The 21,151-nt window shown below is 38.2% G+C and overlaps 1 protein-coding gene across 2 annotated transcripts in view; it reads right to left on the reverse strand.

The window, feature by feature from the left end:
• Positions 1-20,807, reverse strand: part of LOC134793161 (plasma membrane ascorbate-dependent reductase CYBRD1) — a 111,876-nt gene extending 91,069 nt beyond the window's left edge. Inside the window, exon 1 of one of the 2 annotated variants that reach the window (XM_063764746.1) lies at positions 20,681-20,806. The gene's annotated coding sequence lies outside the window, so the exon portion shown is untranslated. Of the gene's footprint in view, positions 1-20,680 lie in introns of both variants that reach the window. The other variant, XM_063764745.1, reaches the window with a different exon arrangement.
• Between the last annotated feature and the right edge of the window lie 344 nt (positions 20,808-21,151).

Genomic DNA, 21,151 nt, shown 5'->3' on the forward strand with positions numbered 1-21,151 from the left:
CAACGCGACGTGGCGCCTAAACAGACGGTACACTAAAAACGTTTACCATAACCAGCATTAACGGCTGACAAGCAAACAAAAATTGATTCGTTAATTGAATCGCTCACGAAAATGGCAGCAGTAACAGGCTTATTAGAAATGATATACGGCAAGACACTCCCGCGGAAGCGTCACCGTCACGGCGTGTCACCCCGAGGGGTCACCGGGGAGTGTTGGCAGCGTGACAAGTCATTTTACTAATTAGCCAGGGGATTCATTTAATTTTGGGGGATTAGTTTTTTTGACGAAAAAATAACTAAATGATACTGCTGATATTTCTTGGGAAAAAATATATTCAGCAGCTTTTGTCCACGACCAAACGTAATCTTACCTACCTACTTGACTTAATTTTTTCGTCAGGTTTTTCCTTGTAACCTACCTCTATGTAGAACTTAACATTAGTTCGTTCTTACTTTCTTTAATAGCGTTAAAATTCTGTCTTGAGTTTTGTAGATTACGACTAAAGTTTATAACTTAATCCTGTTAAAGCTTTTGGCATTAAAATTCCTAGAGCGAAATTTTCGCTCTGGTATTAGTGCATTAATTATATTGCCCGTAAAGCCAAACCGAGGTTCCTACGCCAGCTGCGAGAAAATCTGAAATTCTACCTTTGCTATTTTACTTTATTTACAGCGTCTATTGCAGTGTATCCTTACCTACCTACCTATTGCTTCGAAGCCCAAGCATGATCCTATATTTATTTATTAAAACGATTTTAGATTAAATTTATTTAAATCTCGACTCCTAGAGCAATTAAAATGCTTTTAAGTAACTTTGGAATCGGTTGGCGTGAAGCGAAGTCTCGAGAGTCCTTAAATATCCTTGTGCTACTCAGAGCCCCAGGCTAGTTATGGAGGGATGTTTATGAATAAAGTTTTTCTCATACATGATAATTTAAATAAGTTTGATATGAAATAATGGGTACCTACTGAATAGAAGCGTTTTAGTTAAAATACCAGCTATTTAATCAAATATTACAAGCGTGCTTTTTTAGTAAAATGTATGATTTAAAATTATGTGATTTTACAAGTAGGTATTAATTGCTAGGTATAATACCTATATACGGTATCGATAATATGATGGTTGTACTTTATCGTCAATTGCCTGCGTTATTTTCGTACTTAACTACCTACATCTTACGTATTTTTTATAAATTTACAATTTAACAGCCATGATTGCATACGATAAAATCGCTACCTACTATTTTAGTCCCGCAGAGATAAATTAAAGCTAAATACGCGTCTTTCTTAATTAGTAACAGGTAAGAGGTAAGTTAGAGGTAAACAAAAGACGGGGTGGTAAAGAAAACGAATCGACGGTGGAAATATCAATGAATATTTGATAAGTTATCGGGCCTTTGATCCGACGGAATCTTTGGCTTTTTGCCAATTTATTTATACACCTAACTTATTCATTAAGCTTTGAGGCTGATTCGGAAATAATCTACTTTATAAAATATCTTAATTATTTGTCTAATGGGTATCCAAAAGTTTTATGGGAAGATTAGTGAAACAAATGTACTATTATGGTATAGCTATACCACAGGTATGTAAACAAAACTAAATTGGGACCGGTTTCAAATTACAACGACAAATTAGGTTCATGTTACCTACTCCCGAAATTTATGGATACTGAAATCCATAAATTTCGGTAACAGAAGTGAACATTTTAGATTTTCTGCGTTTGTAATAGGGAATGCAAATCGGTTATTTTCGGTTATTTTTTTAATGGAAATAATCGGTTATTAACCGAAACCGCGGTTATTTCCTTACTAAAAATAACCGATTTGCATTCCCTAGTTTGTAAGCGCATTTAAATCGCTTGCTGCCTACAATACAGTCGGCACTTCCCCTAAGACCCCTTAACTACTGTTTTGAGATATCGTATTATATACACTGAAGAAAAAATCTGTCTACCTGACTTTTAAGGAATAAGTACTTACAGGAACTAGATTTTTTTTATTTACAATAATGGGGTATAATTCAGGGAACAAGTACCTTAATACCTCTCCAACCTCCCTATTGTAAACTGAAATAAATGTCATATACTAAGAAAAAGCGACCAAGGCCTCCAGTGCCCCAGGTTGGAATCGAACCAGCGTCCTCTGCTATCGCGGCAGGTGCTTGTGCCATTAATGCCATTTGGCCACCGGGCCACAGCGGCATAGGTCGAATTTTTCTAAGTATATGCACTTCTTACTGAAGGCTTATGGCGCCGCCTGGCTATCCCTAAGGTAGAAAAGTATGGTTCGACCTTCTAACTGGATCCTCTCAGGTGATACCGAGCGATTAAATGCGAGCTAGTGATTCCGCGTTGTTTTTTTAGTGAAAATATAACACTTTTTAGAGAAAATATAAATAAAAATGGTTTGTAAATTGTAAATGGCTGTCAGGATGGGTGTCTACAGGACGAGCCGCACCCGGCGACTTCAAATGGATTGAAGATAAATATTTACAGGAGCGTGAGGTGGTCCTTTAATGACCGCTTGTTATTGTTTGTTTATGATATGTTTAACGTGACTTTAACAGTTATGGGGGGAAAGCGAACATTATAGTTTAGAATTATACATCTTCAAATTCAAAAATAATTATGGTCCTGCTGAACAACAATCTATATCAGGAATACGTATTTCCACTACTGTAAACTGGTAAATTGAGTATGTGCAATAATTATATAACACTGGTATTTTTACATTTTATTAATTATCTTAATAAATAGCATAGTTCAATTAATACTAAAATTACTCAACAATATTTTCGGCAAAAATTGCCTGTACAAAATTTTGCACTAGGTATTTTACGTGTCTTAGTCTTAGAGCATTTAATAACTGGAATCGCCTTTAAGAGCTTATCCCTCTGCCGAAAAACTTTCACAATTGTGCAGAATTTTGTATGGACTGACATGGCTTGTACGTTACGTACAAATCATGTAGAAATAGCAATACATTTGACGTCCCCTCCCCCGCAAAAATCGGCAGACTGTTTCGTACAGAAAATTACAGCCATGACGTCTCCAGTTACTAAATGCTCTAAGGTCTTAGTACCTATTTCCTGGATGATAGCTATGGTGTAGAAATAATAGCAATTAATATTTATGTATTCAATTTTCAACTAGTAGGTACCTACACTTTGAAATAACTGAAAACAAATAGTTTTTGTTCAGTTTTAAACAATGGTTTCTTTTTCTACAAAACGAACCAGCCAGACCGAACATGTTACACGTCAGGTTAACCGACGTGAGAATGAAATACACCGGTATTTCGCACTCCGAAAAACTTTGGTGAAATACAAAAGGCGAATATATGACTGGTATTTTAGTTGTTCATTTCAACAATCTAACATAACTGTGTAGTAGGTAATAAAACTAATAAATATTTAAACCATCATTTAAACACTTCGTAAATTAGGTTATTCTTTTGTTAATCTAACATACGAGAATCCACTCTCGACTGTCGTTTGTTTAAGCAATACAATAGGAATAAACGCGCATAGCTTAGAAACTTTCGATACTTTCGATTCTATTTTAAGTTCCAAGTTAAGGTATTTTTTTTAAATACAATAATTTCTTGTTTATAGTTCACGGTAATAAAAATCCCAAAATATCCTTGTTTTTAAAATAATAATAAAAGACAAGTGGATCAGAAGATATAGGTACCATAGATTAGGTACAACACTAAGTATACCCTAGAATTGCAGTACGAATCATTTTTTTTCTAGTTTTATTTCGCTTACTTTTATTTAAGAAACCTTCACTAAACAAAACCTGCAACATATGAATGAAGTTAATGAGATGACCGAGTTTCACACAATAGGCCAGAATTAACAAAAGAGCCCAATAAGGCGGGTAACCTTGGAGAAGCCCTTACCTGAAAAGCTGAAGCACGATACGATAGTAGAAACTACGGGCTACGGTCGTAGCGGGCCTACGGGGCCTCTACGAACATCATAGCCTCCACTAAGGGCCCGATTCAGATTTTGAAATAGACATCTATTAGATATATTTTAGACATCACCAAGATACGATAACGATATGTTTAAGATCTAACCTGTCAAATTTGACATTTGCACGATTCTGGAGATACTCTTGAACGATTTCCTCAGGATATGACTTAGAGATCCAATTCACATCTAATATATATCTTACGCTATCTAACGTAAAAGTGACATTGGTTGCCCGAATTGCGCTGCAAAAGAGAACTAGTTGATATCTAAACTATAACGTATCTAGAATGGATCTAGTACGTGTCGTCTCTTGTGAATACCTTGAAGTTCGAATACGGCAGTAACTCTGACAAACTGCCTGATTCTAACGTTAAGATACGTCAAATATTACGTCTAGATACCGTATGGATTAGATATGTCAATGTCAAAAGTGACGTTTTTGTTTGAAGAAACTTCAAGGCCCCAACGTTGTCTGTTCACTTTGACGGCGCAGCAACTAGTATCACTTCTCTCTCCTCGCTCTTTTAAAAATGCCATTTGTCAAAAAAAGACAACCATACTGTTGACAAGATGAACTTCAAATCAAAGTGTTGCCTTTTTTGGTGCATCCAGGCTGCGTATGTGTGCGTAAAAACATGTATGTGTGCTCTTTTATTTAGGGATGTGAAAAGTCGATTTTAATCATGTTATATATCGATAAACGCTACACAGCGGAACGAAATAGCTATTAATTGAAGCTTCAATATCTTCGTTAAACATAAACACAATTGAAATGCTAATGGATAATGAATATAATAACCTAATAAAATAATTCAATTATTGCGGAACACATATTTTAGTAGGTATTTATGTATTTTAATTAAATATCTGAACTTTCCCCTCGTTTCCTGCTGGGGCGTGACGATAAAATTGTGATCTGATAACCACAATAAAGAATAAAAGCGTTTTTGATCATTTTAGGAATCGTTAAACCTTTGAAGTAAAATTAAAATTGCAAGAAATGTCGATAGTTTATCGATATGACTTTATCGACACGGCTACAGCAAGGTGGAGTGACATTGTTAATCGTACACTAAACAAAAGTGGTTACAGTGACAGCTCGCTTAGACGTAATCTTTAAGTATATTATATCTAGGGGAAACTTCACTTTTGACACTGACATATCTAATCCATATCTAGGGGTAATATTTGACGTATCTTAAAGCTCGAATCAGGCAGTTTGTGTGGAGATAAGCGGTTATCCACTATCCTTTTAAAGTTCAAAGGTCAGACACATATATTATGTATACTGTTAGCAAAGCTATTTGGCGCGCACATGCATACAAGTTAGTATACAAGTAGCGCAACAAATAACTTTGCAGACTGTACAATGTACAACAACAAAGCTTGTATTTTGTGTTCTTAGTTGAACGCCCTCTGGTTTACTATACTAGCGCCGTATCTCAACTAATGCCCGTTGAGGCGGCGCTAAATCTATTTCTGCGGGCAGCGAGTAGTGGAGACACGGGTAGTTTAAACTGTCATTTTCCTAACCGTCATACTTATATCTCACTTACATAAGTATATTTATGTAGAGTACATATGGGACATATGGGAAATTCGAATCTATGATAATTGAGAGGTAGGAAAAATCTGTACAAAAGGACCATCATGTAGACTTAATAAAAACTTGGTTCCAGAATTTGGCTTATTTTTAAATACCGGATGTAGTTTATCTCGAAAAACGATCGTGTTGTGTGTACCCTGTATCTATTAAGTAGAAGATAATGGATTATTTCTACATAAGAAAGGTTAAAATAAAAATACAATGAATGCTTTAGCAGATTTTGGAATAAGTACAAATTTGGGTAGTTAAAGACGTGACAGGACGACGCACACTAGAACGTGTGGATAGCATATTGCTGATTTAATATACTCAGGGCTTCAGCACTATCCGTCCGCATTTAACTTAATCGCATCCTTCGTAAACTAGCAGGACTTAGGTGGGTTGGGAGAAAGAGCTAAGAGAAAGTTATGCGTTCATATAGTTTAGCACAAAATGTTATAGGTTATTTAGTTAGTTGTTATTAGTCCAGCCAATATAAATAACTCACAAAATGAACTTGGATAAAGTTAGGTGGATAAGTAACTACATATCTTCATGTTATGTTGAAACTCTAGGTCCATGGGGTCCCAGCGCGCATAAGTTGTTCGCAGAAATCGCGAAGCGTCTGGTTGACGTAACTGGTGACCGAAGAGCTGGCGGCTACCTCGCACAACGTATCAGCATTGCGATACAGCGAGGAAATGCCGCCAGCATCCTTGGTACAATGCCTCAAGGGCCTATTTTAGATTTAAGCTAGTTATTAATTTCGTTTAGTAGTACCACTGTATATATATTGTTTATAAAATTAAATTATGACATATCTTCAAATGTCGTTTTTTTTTTACTTTTTAACTAGTAAAAGTTAGCAGTGAAATTTGGTTGACTCATGCAAAGTTACCCATTTTATAAAAAGTATAACTGCATGCTGACAGCAATAGTAGTTAATTGTTAGATTAAACTCTATACCTACATTGCATATCAAAGTTAATTTACAGTACATATGGTGCTACTTTCTCGCACTAGTGCGAGAATGAGCACTTTCCGTGCCTATGTCGAAAGTTTACACGTGCGAATAGGTAATTCGCAACTCGTGTCGATATAAAACACTCCCTTCGGACATGTTTTAATTTATCACCACTCGTTGCGTATTTCCTACTTCCCGCACTTGTTTCGTAAATAACTATTTCCACATAGGTATCATGTAATTAACTTTATATTTGAATTGCACTTAAATATGTAGAAAATTACACATTTCTATAGTCAAGAAGTACCTCAAAAATCTCTAGTTCCGGAAACAAACGCATTAGGTATGTTTAAATAGAATAAAGTCCCTAAGTGAGATCCCTGGGCCGGTAGCGATGGTGCTCTCAATCAATAATCTGAGAGGAAAATAACAAGAATTACTCGAGCATGGATAGTATTTTTTTTTTCGCGAAACAATAACTGGGGATGCCTTAGGCACAAATGTTTAGCTGAATTCCAGATTTATGAGGTTTTCTTTTAGAACCATTGCATTACTTAGGTACAAAAAAAGAAAATTTATAACTTGAGGAATATAGCTTATTAGTTATTACTTGTTTAATTATACTCCGTGGGCCCGAATTACCTGCCATGCCTACTTTAACGCATAGATAGCCTACTTACATAAGGAAAACTAGTTTTTTTGTCCGTTTCTATTAGGTATACCCCAGTGTACAGATATTTATTTGTATGTTGGACACGAATGATTCTCCCGTACCTAATCGAATTACGATCGGGTTTTTGTTGGTTACTAGCGAATAGACAGGGTTGGGCAGTATTTCAATTACATGTATTTGAAATACGTATTTGAAATACATTTTTGTATTTTGTATTTGTATTTCAAATACTACCTGGAAAAGTATTTTGTATTTGGTATTTCAAATACTGCACTCATATGTATTTTGTATTTTGTATTTCAAATACTTCAAGCATCAAAATACATTTCTACAAAATACATTTTATTAAATTCTATAATCCTAAAATGGAACGTTTATTTAAATATAATGTACGACTTGTACGAGGGCAAATACAATGCGCGAGCTATTCTGCGCGGAACTTTTCTTCAACAGCCAGGGTATAGGGTCATTGCAGTAGTTTCCGTCCATGCTCTAGTTTTAGACTACTTGACGGATTAGCAAATAATATATTTCATTTTTAATTTACTATTTGCGAAATATAATTTTGATATCATCATCATCATCATCATCATCATCAGCCTACTCTCGTCCACTGCTGGACATAGGCCTCTCCTATTGCACGCCATTGAGCACGATTTGCGGCAACTCTGAACCAGCTCTTGCCAGCCGCCTTGCGAAGGTCATCGCTCCATCTAGTCTGAGGGCGTCCTACGCTACGTTTGCCGATGCGCGGTCTCCACTCGAGAACTCGTCTACCCCAACGGTTATCGGTTCTACGGCTAATATGATCGGCCCACTGCCACTTCAGCTTGCTAATCCGGTGGGCTATGTCGACGACTTTAGTTCTCTGACGGATAACTTCATTTGGAATACGATCCCTCAGAGAGACTCCGAGCATAGCCCTTTCCATAGCTCGCTGAGCGACTTTGAATTTATGGACCAGTCCTGGTCTAGTCCATAATTTTGATATGTAGACAGATATATATATTGTTTCGACATTAAGGATTGAAATCAGTCCAAATTTGTGCAGCAATGTAGGTTTATATTCAAATTTCGTCAAGTGGACGAAAACTAGCGCAATGACCCTATAAGTTTTTAGGAAAGGATATTCGTTAAAAAAACTAAATGATTAAACAAAAAAATTGAAAGGTATTTTGTATTTTGTATTTGAAATACATTATTTTAAACACTGTAATTTGTATTTTGTATTTCAAATACCCGTCACCAAAGTAATTTGTATTTGGTATTTCAAATACTTTTAAAAATGTATTTTGTAATTTGTATTTGAAATACGTGGAAGCCAGTATTTTGCCCAACCCTGCGAATAGAAAGGTAAGTAAGAGAAAGAGAAATGTTTTTAGATAGACAGATGTAAACGCATACGTATCGTAAACGTAAACGATTTGTCTTTTTAAGGTCTTTCCATTTAAAGACCGGCCACGCACACAACAAAATATCGGTATACTGTGTCATATATTAGACTCAACAGTTTCAGCGTCATTTCAAGAATGCTCATCTTCATATATTCTATACCTGTATGTAGTTATAGTTATTACTTCTTTCCAAAGGTTCAGTTTATGAGCTAACCGGACGCGACATTGTAGGTCTAAAGTTTCTAGTTGCCTAGACTAGCTCCAACCTATTAGTTTGACAGAAAACGAATTCTATTAAACTCCTATTGCATTACAGTGCAGCGAAATTCTCGAACTAATGTTTCTTAAAAGCATTTTGATGTCTCGGCGCAGTTAAGGGGTTATTTGAGTGAATAGCGTAATATCTAAGCAACAGTCGAGCTAGTATTACGTAGTTGATTCGCGTAATATTAGGTACTCTATATGCTAAATAGTTTAAGAAAGTCCCGCAAAATCAAACACAAGTTACCTAACTTATTTGGTAATCTATACAAATACAATCCGAATAAAATCGGGAAAAGAGTGAAGTTTGATGGAAATTTCCATCACATCAAACTAGGTTGATACTAATCAATTTTCAATTATTATTATTATTTTATGATAGAACAGTTAAAATGGGAGTATGCTCTTTTCTTGAAGGTTTGATGGTCGTATCGCTCCGGAAATACCGCGGTCGACAGTTTATTCCACACTTCAACTGTGTGAGGCAGGAATTCCTATAATTTTTTCGGTTACTGGATTCAGGCCAGTCGACGTAAATACTTAGTACAAAATATAGTCGCCGCAATTTGGACAGCTTAGTAGATGGCACCATATGAGTTCTACGGTACGGTAAAATGCGATAACCAAGTGACCAAATGATAACGTTTGAAAATAAATTGAGGTACTACCACAACAAATAAAGCGTCTTTTAGCGCTATTTCTTAGATCAGCTGTCAATTTAACTATGTACTACACATTACGATCGAATTTCTAAATAATGTAAGGTTAGCGGACTGAAAACTACGAAAAGCAGCATTCAGGAGATACGTGATTATACGGGGTGATTTCGGGGTCGTGATCCAGAACCAATTTTTATTTTTTATTTTTATTTTTATACTAAGTAATTATGGTCACCCTATGACTTTTGACATACGCTGTATGGAAAGCGACAAGACGTCACATTGAGTAGGGTCACCAAATTGTATGTAAAAATGTTTTTTCCTACTTGTCATCTGGAAAATAATCATCATTATTGGTGATAAACAATAATTAACAACATCATTAGGCTCATCTTTGGATTCTGTATGATGTCTGGCTCTCTTGCTCCACGACCCCGAAATCACCCTGTATATATCTTGACATCATTCAATCTTGTACAGACACCTGCAATAGTATGTTACCTTTCGAAGGTCGCAAAAATATGTGACACGCTCTTAGGGCTCTACAAATAAGATCATGTCTGATATTTTTCGGCCTTCGAAGAGTAACAAACTATTGCAGGTACATTATAGACCTGTGGCAAAAAAAAGTGTTCGAACGCCTTATCAGATTGAATTTGAATTGAATCAGTTGTCACCAAACGCAGACCTAGTAACAATTCCTCGTGCGTTTAACTTTCGCCGCGCACGCGCCGTTGCAATCCTTTATTGATAATATACCCGGCATTAGTATTCCCAACTGCAAGGAGATGCAACTACTGATGCAACGGCGCCTTGTTTTCGAAACTATCTTATTGGATTGCAGCCAACATACAAAAAATGCGTTGAGATTGAATGAGATCGCTGTGTTTGGGTAAAGATCGCTTGCGCAGGACGTTAGGATGGACAATTCCTTTGTAAGGACTCTGGCGACTATAGTCATTAATTTAAACAATAGTTATGCATTGAGAGTGCCAAGATACCGCTCACCACTCTAGATACACCGTATAGGTAGTGTTTTTGTGTGCATGACAGAATATTTTGTAGTAGTTAGGTACCTACCTACCTATAGAAAATATTGAAATAGCAAAAATTTAAAAAGTTTATTAAAATAACTACTTAAATTGTTAATGTAAGATATTCGCGTAAAACAGAATGTTTGTGGTACCTACCTACTGAAATACCCTTTTTACAGTAAGTCAATAATAGATACATAGAAAACATGCATAACTCAGGAACAAAATATTTGTCAACACACAAATAAATACGCTTCGTAGGCAGACAGCACCAACTGGGCTAGGAGGCCGTTAACATAACATTAATAAAACAAAAATCTCAATACCTGGCAAATGTTGAACTAACAGGGAGATCATAGATTAAACTCATGCAGTAAACGCATAATGCAATGAAGTAATCGAGTCAGCCATGCTCAATTAATCGTGAACTATGTTGTTCACTCGATGTTTCCGAGATAATTCACTAAGTGTAGAAATCACACCGAAACGAACGCACTTTAAACAGGAATTTATACACCTTGTTATATTTTTTTTCCAAGACGCAAATGGTCGCGGATAAACTGATGCCCAGCAATATGTCAAAATAGAGTTTTGTGCATGGTATAATAATATACTCCGCCTGGTACTCTATTCCGAGATTCGCGTATGACCTAACTGACACGGGCCTACGTCATCATGCTGTTTACAGGTTCTCAAACTTTAAAATGTGGGAGAATTTTAACCAACGGTGAAAATTATTTTAACGGCATTAATTTTAAGTTATTCATGTAGAAACATAGTAAAATAAAACAAATCTAATGTATTAAATTAAACTTTATTTATCTATACAAGACAAACGTTTATAAAACTAATTCACAGTTACACATTAATTACCAAGCTTACGACGTGAAAAGTTTGGAAAACACTGCGACTGCTGACACTGAGCGAGAAGGAAATAACAATTAACACGCGTTCGACAAGGATGACGGTCAGGGCATGAAGTTATCTAGATCCGAATTGTTAAATGTGACAGCGCTATCCTGTGTTGCCAGTAATGTAAACAGAATTACCCGAACGTCTGAAATTTCTTTCGTGAATCGGAAGATATTGCTAACGAATAATTAAAATTGACGTGTTATTGTAAAATTTAAGATAAAATACATTATAAATGAAAATTATAAAATTATAAAGAAATATTTTAACTTATTAACCATAGCTATAATGTACCCATGTAACATGTTATGTTGAAATAAAGTGGCAATGTTATTGTGACGTAGGCCCGTGTCACTCTGGGAATAGAAGACCATGTTTTATTAGACCATGGTTTTGTGTAACTACCCGACGAAAAATATCGTAACGGCGAAAATAGGTAAAGGTAACAAAATAAATGCGAAAGTAAATGTTTTAAAACAAAACTGGCTATGTGCGAGTTATGACTCGTGAAACAACGAATGATTACGTACCATACCACAGAATAAAATAATAGTACTAGGTACAGAAGATTCACTCTCTAACAAAACGCGTGATTCACTCGGATTCACTCTCTAAAAATGGTAACAACCATTAGGACAGATATGACCGCTAGGTGGCGACAGCGCCACGCGCGGCTTATGACTAGCCACCAAAATTGGTGTGGGACGGATCCGTACTTGTAGCTACTTACCTGTTGCAAAGCGACGAAATCGCGGAGTGTCACCACGCCTGACCATACTAAACTTGAACTACAGAAATTTTCTGATTAATCAATTTGTTATATGTACTTGTAATAGTTTTGATCTTAATCACACAATCACAACCAGGGTGAGCTATCGTCAAGGTCGTATCAAAACAAGATCAACATCTTAACAAATGGTTAATCAGAATCGGCCACTAAACGATCCTTCTTTAACCTTAATGCGATTGGGGCTATGGATTGTCTACTTAAGAGCGCTATTACATTTCGGCGTTGAGCGAGTTTAGGTATTTTACGCGCTGCGGCAGGCCGTGCGAGCTCAGTACACCGATCCCTTCTACCACACTCGCACTACAATGATGGATTAAACATTCTTGATCCTTCGCGAAGCATATTGAAATCAACCATAACAACACTAACTGTACTTAACTTTTAAAGTTCTAAAACTGTTATTTGGTAAGTACGAAAATACTAAATGCAGTGCAAATGTACATAGGGGCTGTTCATAACGATTTTTGACCCCCCCCCACCCCTCAAATCATCCAAAAATCAAGCTTCGGATGAATCTGTTTCCTACTACGTCATGTTACCATCATCCGATGTCCAGACCCCCCCCCCCCCACTCCTCCCATTTGAAACGACGTAATTTATGAATAGCCCCATACTTGTACTTATGAAGGTATATTACTCGAAAGAAATTATAGGTACTTACCTACTCGCTTATTTACATGTTTCGTCATTGCATTTGGTACCTATAGGTTGTAAAGTTTGTATCAACGAGGGTTTAAAAACGAACTGGTACTGAGGATCTGATGATGATTAAGGTGGTCACGGATACCAATCAACCATGTAGTAACATGATTAGGCTCGTTTGATTCGTCTCAACAAGATCTTTGACACTGAAGATACACAGGGTCTGATGATGGAGCTGGAAGGTGGCCACGGGTACCAGTCTATCATGTAACTAAACAACTTCGTGTTTGGGCTCGTTTGATTCGTCTCAACAAGATCTTTGACACAAGACAGTACTCAGGGTCTGATGATGGAGCTGGAAGGTACCATTACCAATCAACCATGCAACTAAACCACATCGTGTTTAGGATCGTTTGATTCGTCTCAACAAGATCTTTGACACTAGGTGATACTCAGAGTCTGATGATGGAGCTGGAAGGTGGTCACCGGTACCAATCAACCATGCAACTAAACCACTTCGTGTTTAGGCTCGTTTTATTCGTTTCAACAAGATCTTTGACACAAGATAGTACTCAAGGTCTGATGTTGGAGCCGGAAGGTGGTCACCGGTACCAATCAACCATGCAACTAAACCATTTCGTGTTTAGGCACGTTTTATTCATCTCAACAAGATCTTTGACACAAGGTAGTACTCACCCTAATAGCATTTTCTTGTAGGGATTTTGTTGGGCCTTTGTTTACGTATTAGTTGGGCAACCGTTATATTTGGCCGTACGATTTGCTGGAGGGCCCTCGACAAAGGCCCTCCCGAAGATTCCCAACAGAGGGCCATAAGAGTAATTTTTTCGTTGGGCCTATATAAATAAATCATACAATTATTCAACGGTGGTGGTTTTGGTTGGGCCGTGGTTGGGCCTATACACATTTGTTTGATGGTTGGTTAATTGTTACATTTGGCCGTACGATTTGCTGGAGGGCCCTCGTCAAAGGCCCTCCCGAAGATTCCCAACAGAGGGCCATTAGAGTAATTTTTTCGTTGGGCCTATTTAAATAAATCATACAATTATTCAACGGTGGTGGTTTTGGTTGGGCCGTGGTTGGGCCTATACACATTTGTTTGATGGTTGGTTAATTGTTACATTTGGCCGTATGGCTTGCTGTAGGGCCAACTGCATAAAAATAAAAAAGGGCAATTTTTTCGTTGTGCTTCTGTTTGCAAATTCAACAATTACCCAACGGCAAGTCAGGTAGGTCGGTAGGTAGTCGTGCACCAGGTTGAAGGCCCAACACAGCTTGTCCCACAAAGGGCCAACATTGTAACTTTAACGTTGGGCCTTGTGTAGGATTCTTACAATACTACCGTAGGTAAATAGTTGTGTAATTTATAGTGTGCCTACAGTCTAATTATGTAATGGGCTTTTGTTTACGAGTCCTACAGTTACCCTACGTTAAGTAAGTGGTTGTGTAATACGACGTTGGGCCTTTGCTGATAAATATTACAATTACACTACGGTAGGCATTGGTTGTATCCACATGAAGGCCCTAGGCCAGGCAGCAGTTGTTGTTAATCTTCTCTGTATCGTTCCAATTTTAGTATATGTACTGCCGAAGCAAGTACACTTACTATACACTCTAATTTGTATATATACTAACCGCACTTCGAAACTTCGTAAGCGAGATTTATGTTTTTTGAGATTTAAATTGAGAAAATGTTGGTAAAATACAATTTTTTAAAATTTATGTATAAATTTTATACATAGTTATAGCTATTAGATTTATAAGTTACTTTTAAAAAATATTATGATTATATCCGGAATAATCGAGAAAATAACTATAACTTCGATGTTTGGAGACAGTAACGCCATCTAGTGACGCCACAAGCAAACTCAACTGGTATTGTTGGGCATCAGTACCACAGCCAATGTTGGTAAATGCGATATTTGTGCTCACTGGGCCAACGAATGTTATCGTTGTTTAGCCACCGGTACCAAAATACACAAAGGCCCATTGTTAAGCGTCAGTGCCACAGCCAATGTTGGTAAATACGATATTTGTCATCATTGGGCCATCGGATGATATCGTTGTTTAGCGAACGGTAGCAAAATACACAAAGGCCCATTGTTGGGCCTCAATGCTACAGCCAATGTTGGTAAATGCGATATTGGTCGTCATTGGGCCATCGTATGATACGTTGATTAGCCAACGTTACCAAAATAAACAAAGGCCCATTGTTGGGCATCAGTGCCACAGTCAATGTTGGTAAATGCGATATTTGTCATCATTGGGCCATCGGATGATATCGTTCATTAGCCAACGTTACCAAAATACACAAAGGCCCATTGTTGGGCATCAATGCTACAGTCAATGTTGGTAAATGTGATATTTGTCGTCATTGGGCCATCGGATGATATCGTTGATTAGCCAACGTTACCAAAATAAACAAAGGCCCATTGTTGGTCATCAGTGCCACAGCCAATGTTGGTAAATGCGATTTTTGTCATCATTGGGCCATCGGATGATATCGTTGATTAGCCAACGTTACCAAAATACACAAAGGCCCATTGTTGGGCATCAATGCTACAGCCAATGTTGGTAAATGCGATATTTGTCGTCATTGGGCCATCGGATGATATCGTCGATTAGCCAACGTTACCAAAATAAACAAAGGCCCATTGTTGGGTATCAGTGCCACAGCCAATGTTGGTAAATGCGATATTTGTCATCATTGGGCAATCGGATGATATCCTTGACTAGCCAACGTTACCAAAATACACAAAGGCCCATTGTTGGGCATCCGTGCCACAGCCAATGTTGGTAAATGCGGTATTCGTCACCATTGGGCCAACGAATGTTATCGTTATTTAGCGAACGGTAGCAAAATACACAAAGGCCCATTGTTGGGCATCACTGCCACTGCCAATGTTGGTAAATGCGATATATGTCATCATTGGGCCAACGAATATTATCGTTGTTTAGCCAACGGTACCAAAATACACAAAGGCCCATTGTTGGGCATCTGTGCCACAGCGAATGTTGGTAAATGCGATGGTGGGCCAATACAAAATTAACGTTGGCTACGGAACGAACCTCATCCCAACGTTTTCCCTACCGTTGGCACCGTGGGCCCCAACGAAAATGCTACTAGCAGGGTCTGATGATGGAGCGCGAAGGTGGCGACGGGTACCTGTCTATCATCATCAGCTCGATCATCAGACCCTGAGTAGTATCTTGTGTCAAACATCTTATTGCGACGAATCAAACGAGCCCAAACACGAAGTGGTTCAGTTACATGGTAGACTGGTACCCGTGGCCACAGTCCAGCTCCATCATCAGACCCTGAGTACTAACTTGTGTCAAAGATCTTGTTGCGACGAATCGAAGCCAAACACGAAGTGGTTTAGTTGCATGGTTGATTGGTACCGGTGACCACCTTCCGGATCCATCATCAGACCCTCAGTACTACCTTGTGTCAAAGATCTTGTTGCGACAAATCCAACGAGCCCAAACACGAAGTGGTTCAGTTACATGGTAGACTGGTACCCGTGGCCACAGTCCAGCTCCATCATCAGACCCTGAGTACTAACTTGTGTCAAAGATCTTGTTGAGACGAATCAAACGAGCCTAAACACGAAGTGGTTTAGTTGCATGGTTGATTGGTACCCGTGACCACCTTCCGGCTCCAACATCAGACCCTGAGTACTATCTTGTGTCAAAGATCTTATAGAAACGAATAAAACGAGCCTAAACACGAAGTGGTTTAGTGGCATGGTTGATTGGTACCGGTGACCACCTGCCGGCTCCATCATCAGACCCTGAGTACTATCTTGTGTCAAAGATCTTGTTGAGACGAATCAAACGAGCCTAAACACGAAGTGGTTTAGTTGCATGATTGATTGGTACCGGTGACCACCTTCCGGCTCCATCATCAGACCCTGAGTATTATCTTGTGCCAAAGATCTTGTTGAGACGAATCAAACGAGCCCAAACACGAAGTGGTTTAGTTGCATGGTTGATTGGTACCGGTGACCACCTTCCGGCTCCATCATCAGACCCTGAGTACTATCTTAAGTCAAAGATCTTGTTGAGACGAATAAAACGAGCCTAAACACGAAGTGGTTTAGTTGCATTGTTGATTGGTACTGGTGACCACCTTCCGGCTCCATCATCAGACCCTGAGTACTATCTTAAGTCAAAGATCTTGTTGAGCCGAATCAAACGAGCCCAAACACGAAGTGGTTTAGTTGCATGGTTGATTGGTACCGGTGACCACCTTCCGGCTCCATCATCAGACCCTGAGTACTATCTTGTGTCAAAGATCTTGTTGAGATGAATAAAACGAGCCTAAACACGAAGTGGTTTAGTTGCATGGTTGATTGATACCGGTGACCACCTTCCGGCTCCATCATCAGACCCTGAGTCAAACTATCTTGAGTCAAATAAATACATATAGAATATCAGGTCGTTTCAAATATTTTTAATCCTGTCCGGTAGTTTATTAAACTGTACCATTATAAATTATAATACTATAAAAACGGTGCTAGGATCAAAGTCTCTCGTTGCGGTTTACACGCACACAGTATAGCGTTTTACACGGCGCCCGCCGCACACAATGATAAAAAACCTCGTCGTCGCCGTTGAAAATGTGCGGAGCCGACCGACACACGTCCTGCCTCTACAAGCTCTGCCGCGGCACTGAGCTGGCGCAGCGCGCGTCATCGGTAATATAGAGTAGTTTTCAAAAAATTGCCAAAAAATTATAGTAGAATTTCATAAACACTAATGTATACCAACAGTATAAGCAAACATTGCAGATTGCTTGAGTATGAAAATGACTTCGATATTAAGTAGATTTTCGTAGGAATTGACACTTGTTTCGGAGAGAAAATCGAGTTCGTTTTACTTTGATTTTCTCTTTCTCAAAGGTATGTAGGAAAAATATAGTTTGATATGCCTAAAGTACAGGGTATTAGTAATACAAAATAGCCAGGTTTAGCAGAGTAAAATTCTCAACATTTCCAAATAAGAGCTCGCCATTCAGTGCTTCACGGGGTTTTTCGGAAACGACCATCAGAAAAAAAATCATTACTAATTTAATAAGTCCTTTTTCTAATATTTACAACGATATTTATAAAGATAAGAAGACGCTTTTACTGGAACACGTACTCATTGTTTCTAATAATGAGCGCAAAGTCCTGAATTTCGTCGACTAATATCATCAATTTTGCATTATTTCGACTTTTCTTGTAAGAGCGCTCTTAATATTTAGATGATTTAATTATATTATTTTCCAGGTTTCCAAAATATATTATATACGTATATGTATACAAAGTAATAGATTGTTAATTGAAATGTTGTAAGCCTGTCTGTTAATTGGGTTGTACAATGAATCGCTCTCTACCACTCAGTATCAACTCCTATAATGTTTCTACAATAACGCTTGTAAACTTCGGCACTGTTTGTCTGCCTCTCTGTAGTCCATCCGTTGTATCTTTTGGTGTAATGACTGTTTGTTGCCATAATAAAATAAAATAAATAAAATTATTTGTATCTTAATAGTTAGGTTAAGTTGCACTCTGTGAAACATTCAAATGCAAAAGCATGCGTATGTCTTCTCAATAGAATAAGTATAGACGGCACTAATTTAGATGCCGCACATCATTCAATCTATTTATAGGTATCCGTCACGGCTAAGTTTCCTGCAATACAATCTTGCGAATTCTAAGCAATCTTTTTCCCAGAACTAAATCATAACTGTCCTAGAAATATCTTCGCATGACTCAAACCCAGCGACCAATTGTGCAAATTGTGATGGCCTGGAATCGAGGTATTTCCGCTCTGCAGGGGGGTAGCACTGCAACCATGAAGTAATAAATAACTTCACACTCAACTGAATAGAATTCACCGTATCCTTTAGTGACACAGCTGCCACCTAAATAAGTACCTAGGTATATATACAGCAACTAGTGTATGAGTTCAAACGTATCGAGTAAAATGCTTATGACAAAAAGAAATCATTACTTTTGTTTACTTTAGTAAAGTTACCTAGCTTAAGTCTTATGTGTAAATATGTATAAATGACCATTAATGACTTTAATGAGCCCATAACACACACGTGACTATGACTAAGCACAATCATATCGCTTTCTATCGCCCGTGACCGTTCCGGCTGCGATACGTCACGGTGTGACAGGCGGCCCATTACAACGTGTGTTAGTTACTTCGCACGCGTCGCTATTATGTCACTATGATGTTAATTATGTGGCTACGCGGTCTACAGGGACCCCTTGATGTCTCTTGTAAAACAAAAGAGCAAATGGCCACTCACAACCACTTCAAGCTCTTAAGGGCAATTTGTTGCCACCATGTTTAACGGATGTGAAATATTAAAATGACGATCCACGCCTTTAGGCGAGGAAAGTATCATTTACGTTCAATGTTAGAGTATGTCATTAGTGATTACGATGAACGATTTAAAATAAATAAGAAAATATATGTTGGAAATAATTGTTTGTTTGGTATATCAGGAGTTTCCAACCACAGGGACGCGTTAGGGGGCTGTTTTAAGCGAGGCAGCACAAGCAATAAAAGTATTTTTCTTAGAATTTCACTACTAAATACTTGGTACCAAGTCAGCCACAAAAAAAGGTTGTTAACCCCTGCGTTATAGCTATTATTCAATTGCTCTTAAGTTGAAACTGCCTGCTTAGCGACCAGCTGTTTTGCATTTATTTATTGGTCGCATTCTATTTTAATTGACTTTAATACAGATAAGTTTTTGGCAAAGCTTTTATCACTGACTGTACTTTTCTTACGACAGACAACTAATACTCATCGAGACAATTCTAAAAATCCCTAACACAATTAGGTTGCGTTGTTTCATCACAGAGTTCCTATGGCCACCTCCTGTCTCCATCATCAGATCAGCTCGATTGTACCATAATATTGCATTGTCATCCGATTTATACATGCATGCAAAATTTCAGCTCAATCGGAAACCGGGAAGTGGATCAAATTTAACTTGCAAGATTTGATTACAGACCGACAGACAGACAACGGGACAGGTGAAAGTAAATAAAAGCTTGTAAAAATACGACAAAGTTTTACTAAAAACATTAAAAAACTAAAATTTACATAAACATAAAAATGTCTGTCTTTCTTTTATCATTCATGTATTTTGAAGTAAGGTAGACAATATTTCATTGTTTACCATTAATTTTAATTGGGTCAAGCCAAACGACAAATTTTATCTGCCTTTTATAAATATTTGTCTTTCATAGATACCTACTTAACTTATTATATTTTAATGAAATTCCTTATACAAGACTCATTATTTGCAGACAGTGACTGCTCATCTTGATAACAGCGTCTTGGTAAACAAGGCTACTTTCCGTAATCGCAACATCGCGCGTTTCCGCTCCTTGTCGTAACTCAACACTCGACGCTGTCCCATTTCGCGGTAAAAATCGCGCGATCAATGCGACATGCCAAAACAAAAACGTTCCTAACTATACGTAGATGCAGATTATTATAGAAATGGTAGTTCATGTTAACCACGGTATACCTACATATACCGGCCGGCGTCTGTTATAGATAGGGCGAGCGGATGCTGCGCTGTAGCCTCGCTCGGGCGTAGTACGGGAACAAAGCGTCCCGCCCTACCCCTTCCTCGGAAACCGCACTTTTCATGTATGGAACAACTACTCAAATTTACAACAGAGCTCGGTAAGAACACTTAGAACAGTTTAGTAATTATGTAAGGAGTTTTATACTAGTGTTTAACACGTACAGTGGGTGGGAAGTCGGTGATCGGACGTGTGGCGTCGGTATCGCGGTTCGCGGGATACTGGCAGCCTCCAAGCGGGCGGGCGCGCGGGGCTGCGCGGGCCGCGCTTTTCATTAAGGAGCCGCCCAGCGGAGCGCCGCCCCGGGTCCGGGGAAGCTCAGGCCTCATTCTCTGCACATTCCATCTCAAATGCTACTGAAAACGTATTGGTTGAGAGTTCTAGAGCTAAACCACATGTGTTCGAACGCAAAGCACTAATTAAAATTAAATTGATGTTATACTGGAGAATTTTGGTTAGTGGATGCTCCAGCCTCCCTGATTTATTCGCGGATCGTTCATCCCGGTCGCCGGCCCTGTCCGTGGAAATGTTTTTATGGCGCTATAATTCATGTTTTCAGCACTACATTTCGCATCAGCGAAAGCCTTTAATGCTTTTACCTGTTATTGCCTGCATTTTTGCTAGTCGCTGCTGAA

The sequence above is a fragment of the Cydia splendana genome, chromosome 8 (genome assembly GCF_910591565.1).
Source record: "Cydia splendana chromosome 8, ilCydSple1.2, whole genome shotgun sequence".
Classification (NCBI taxonomy): domain Eukaryota; kingdom Metazoa; phylum Arthropoda; class Insecta; order Lepidoptera; family Tortricidae; genus Cydia; species Cydia splendana.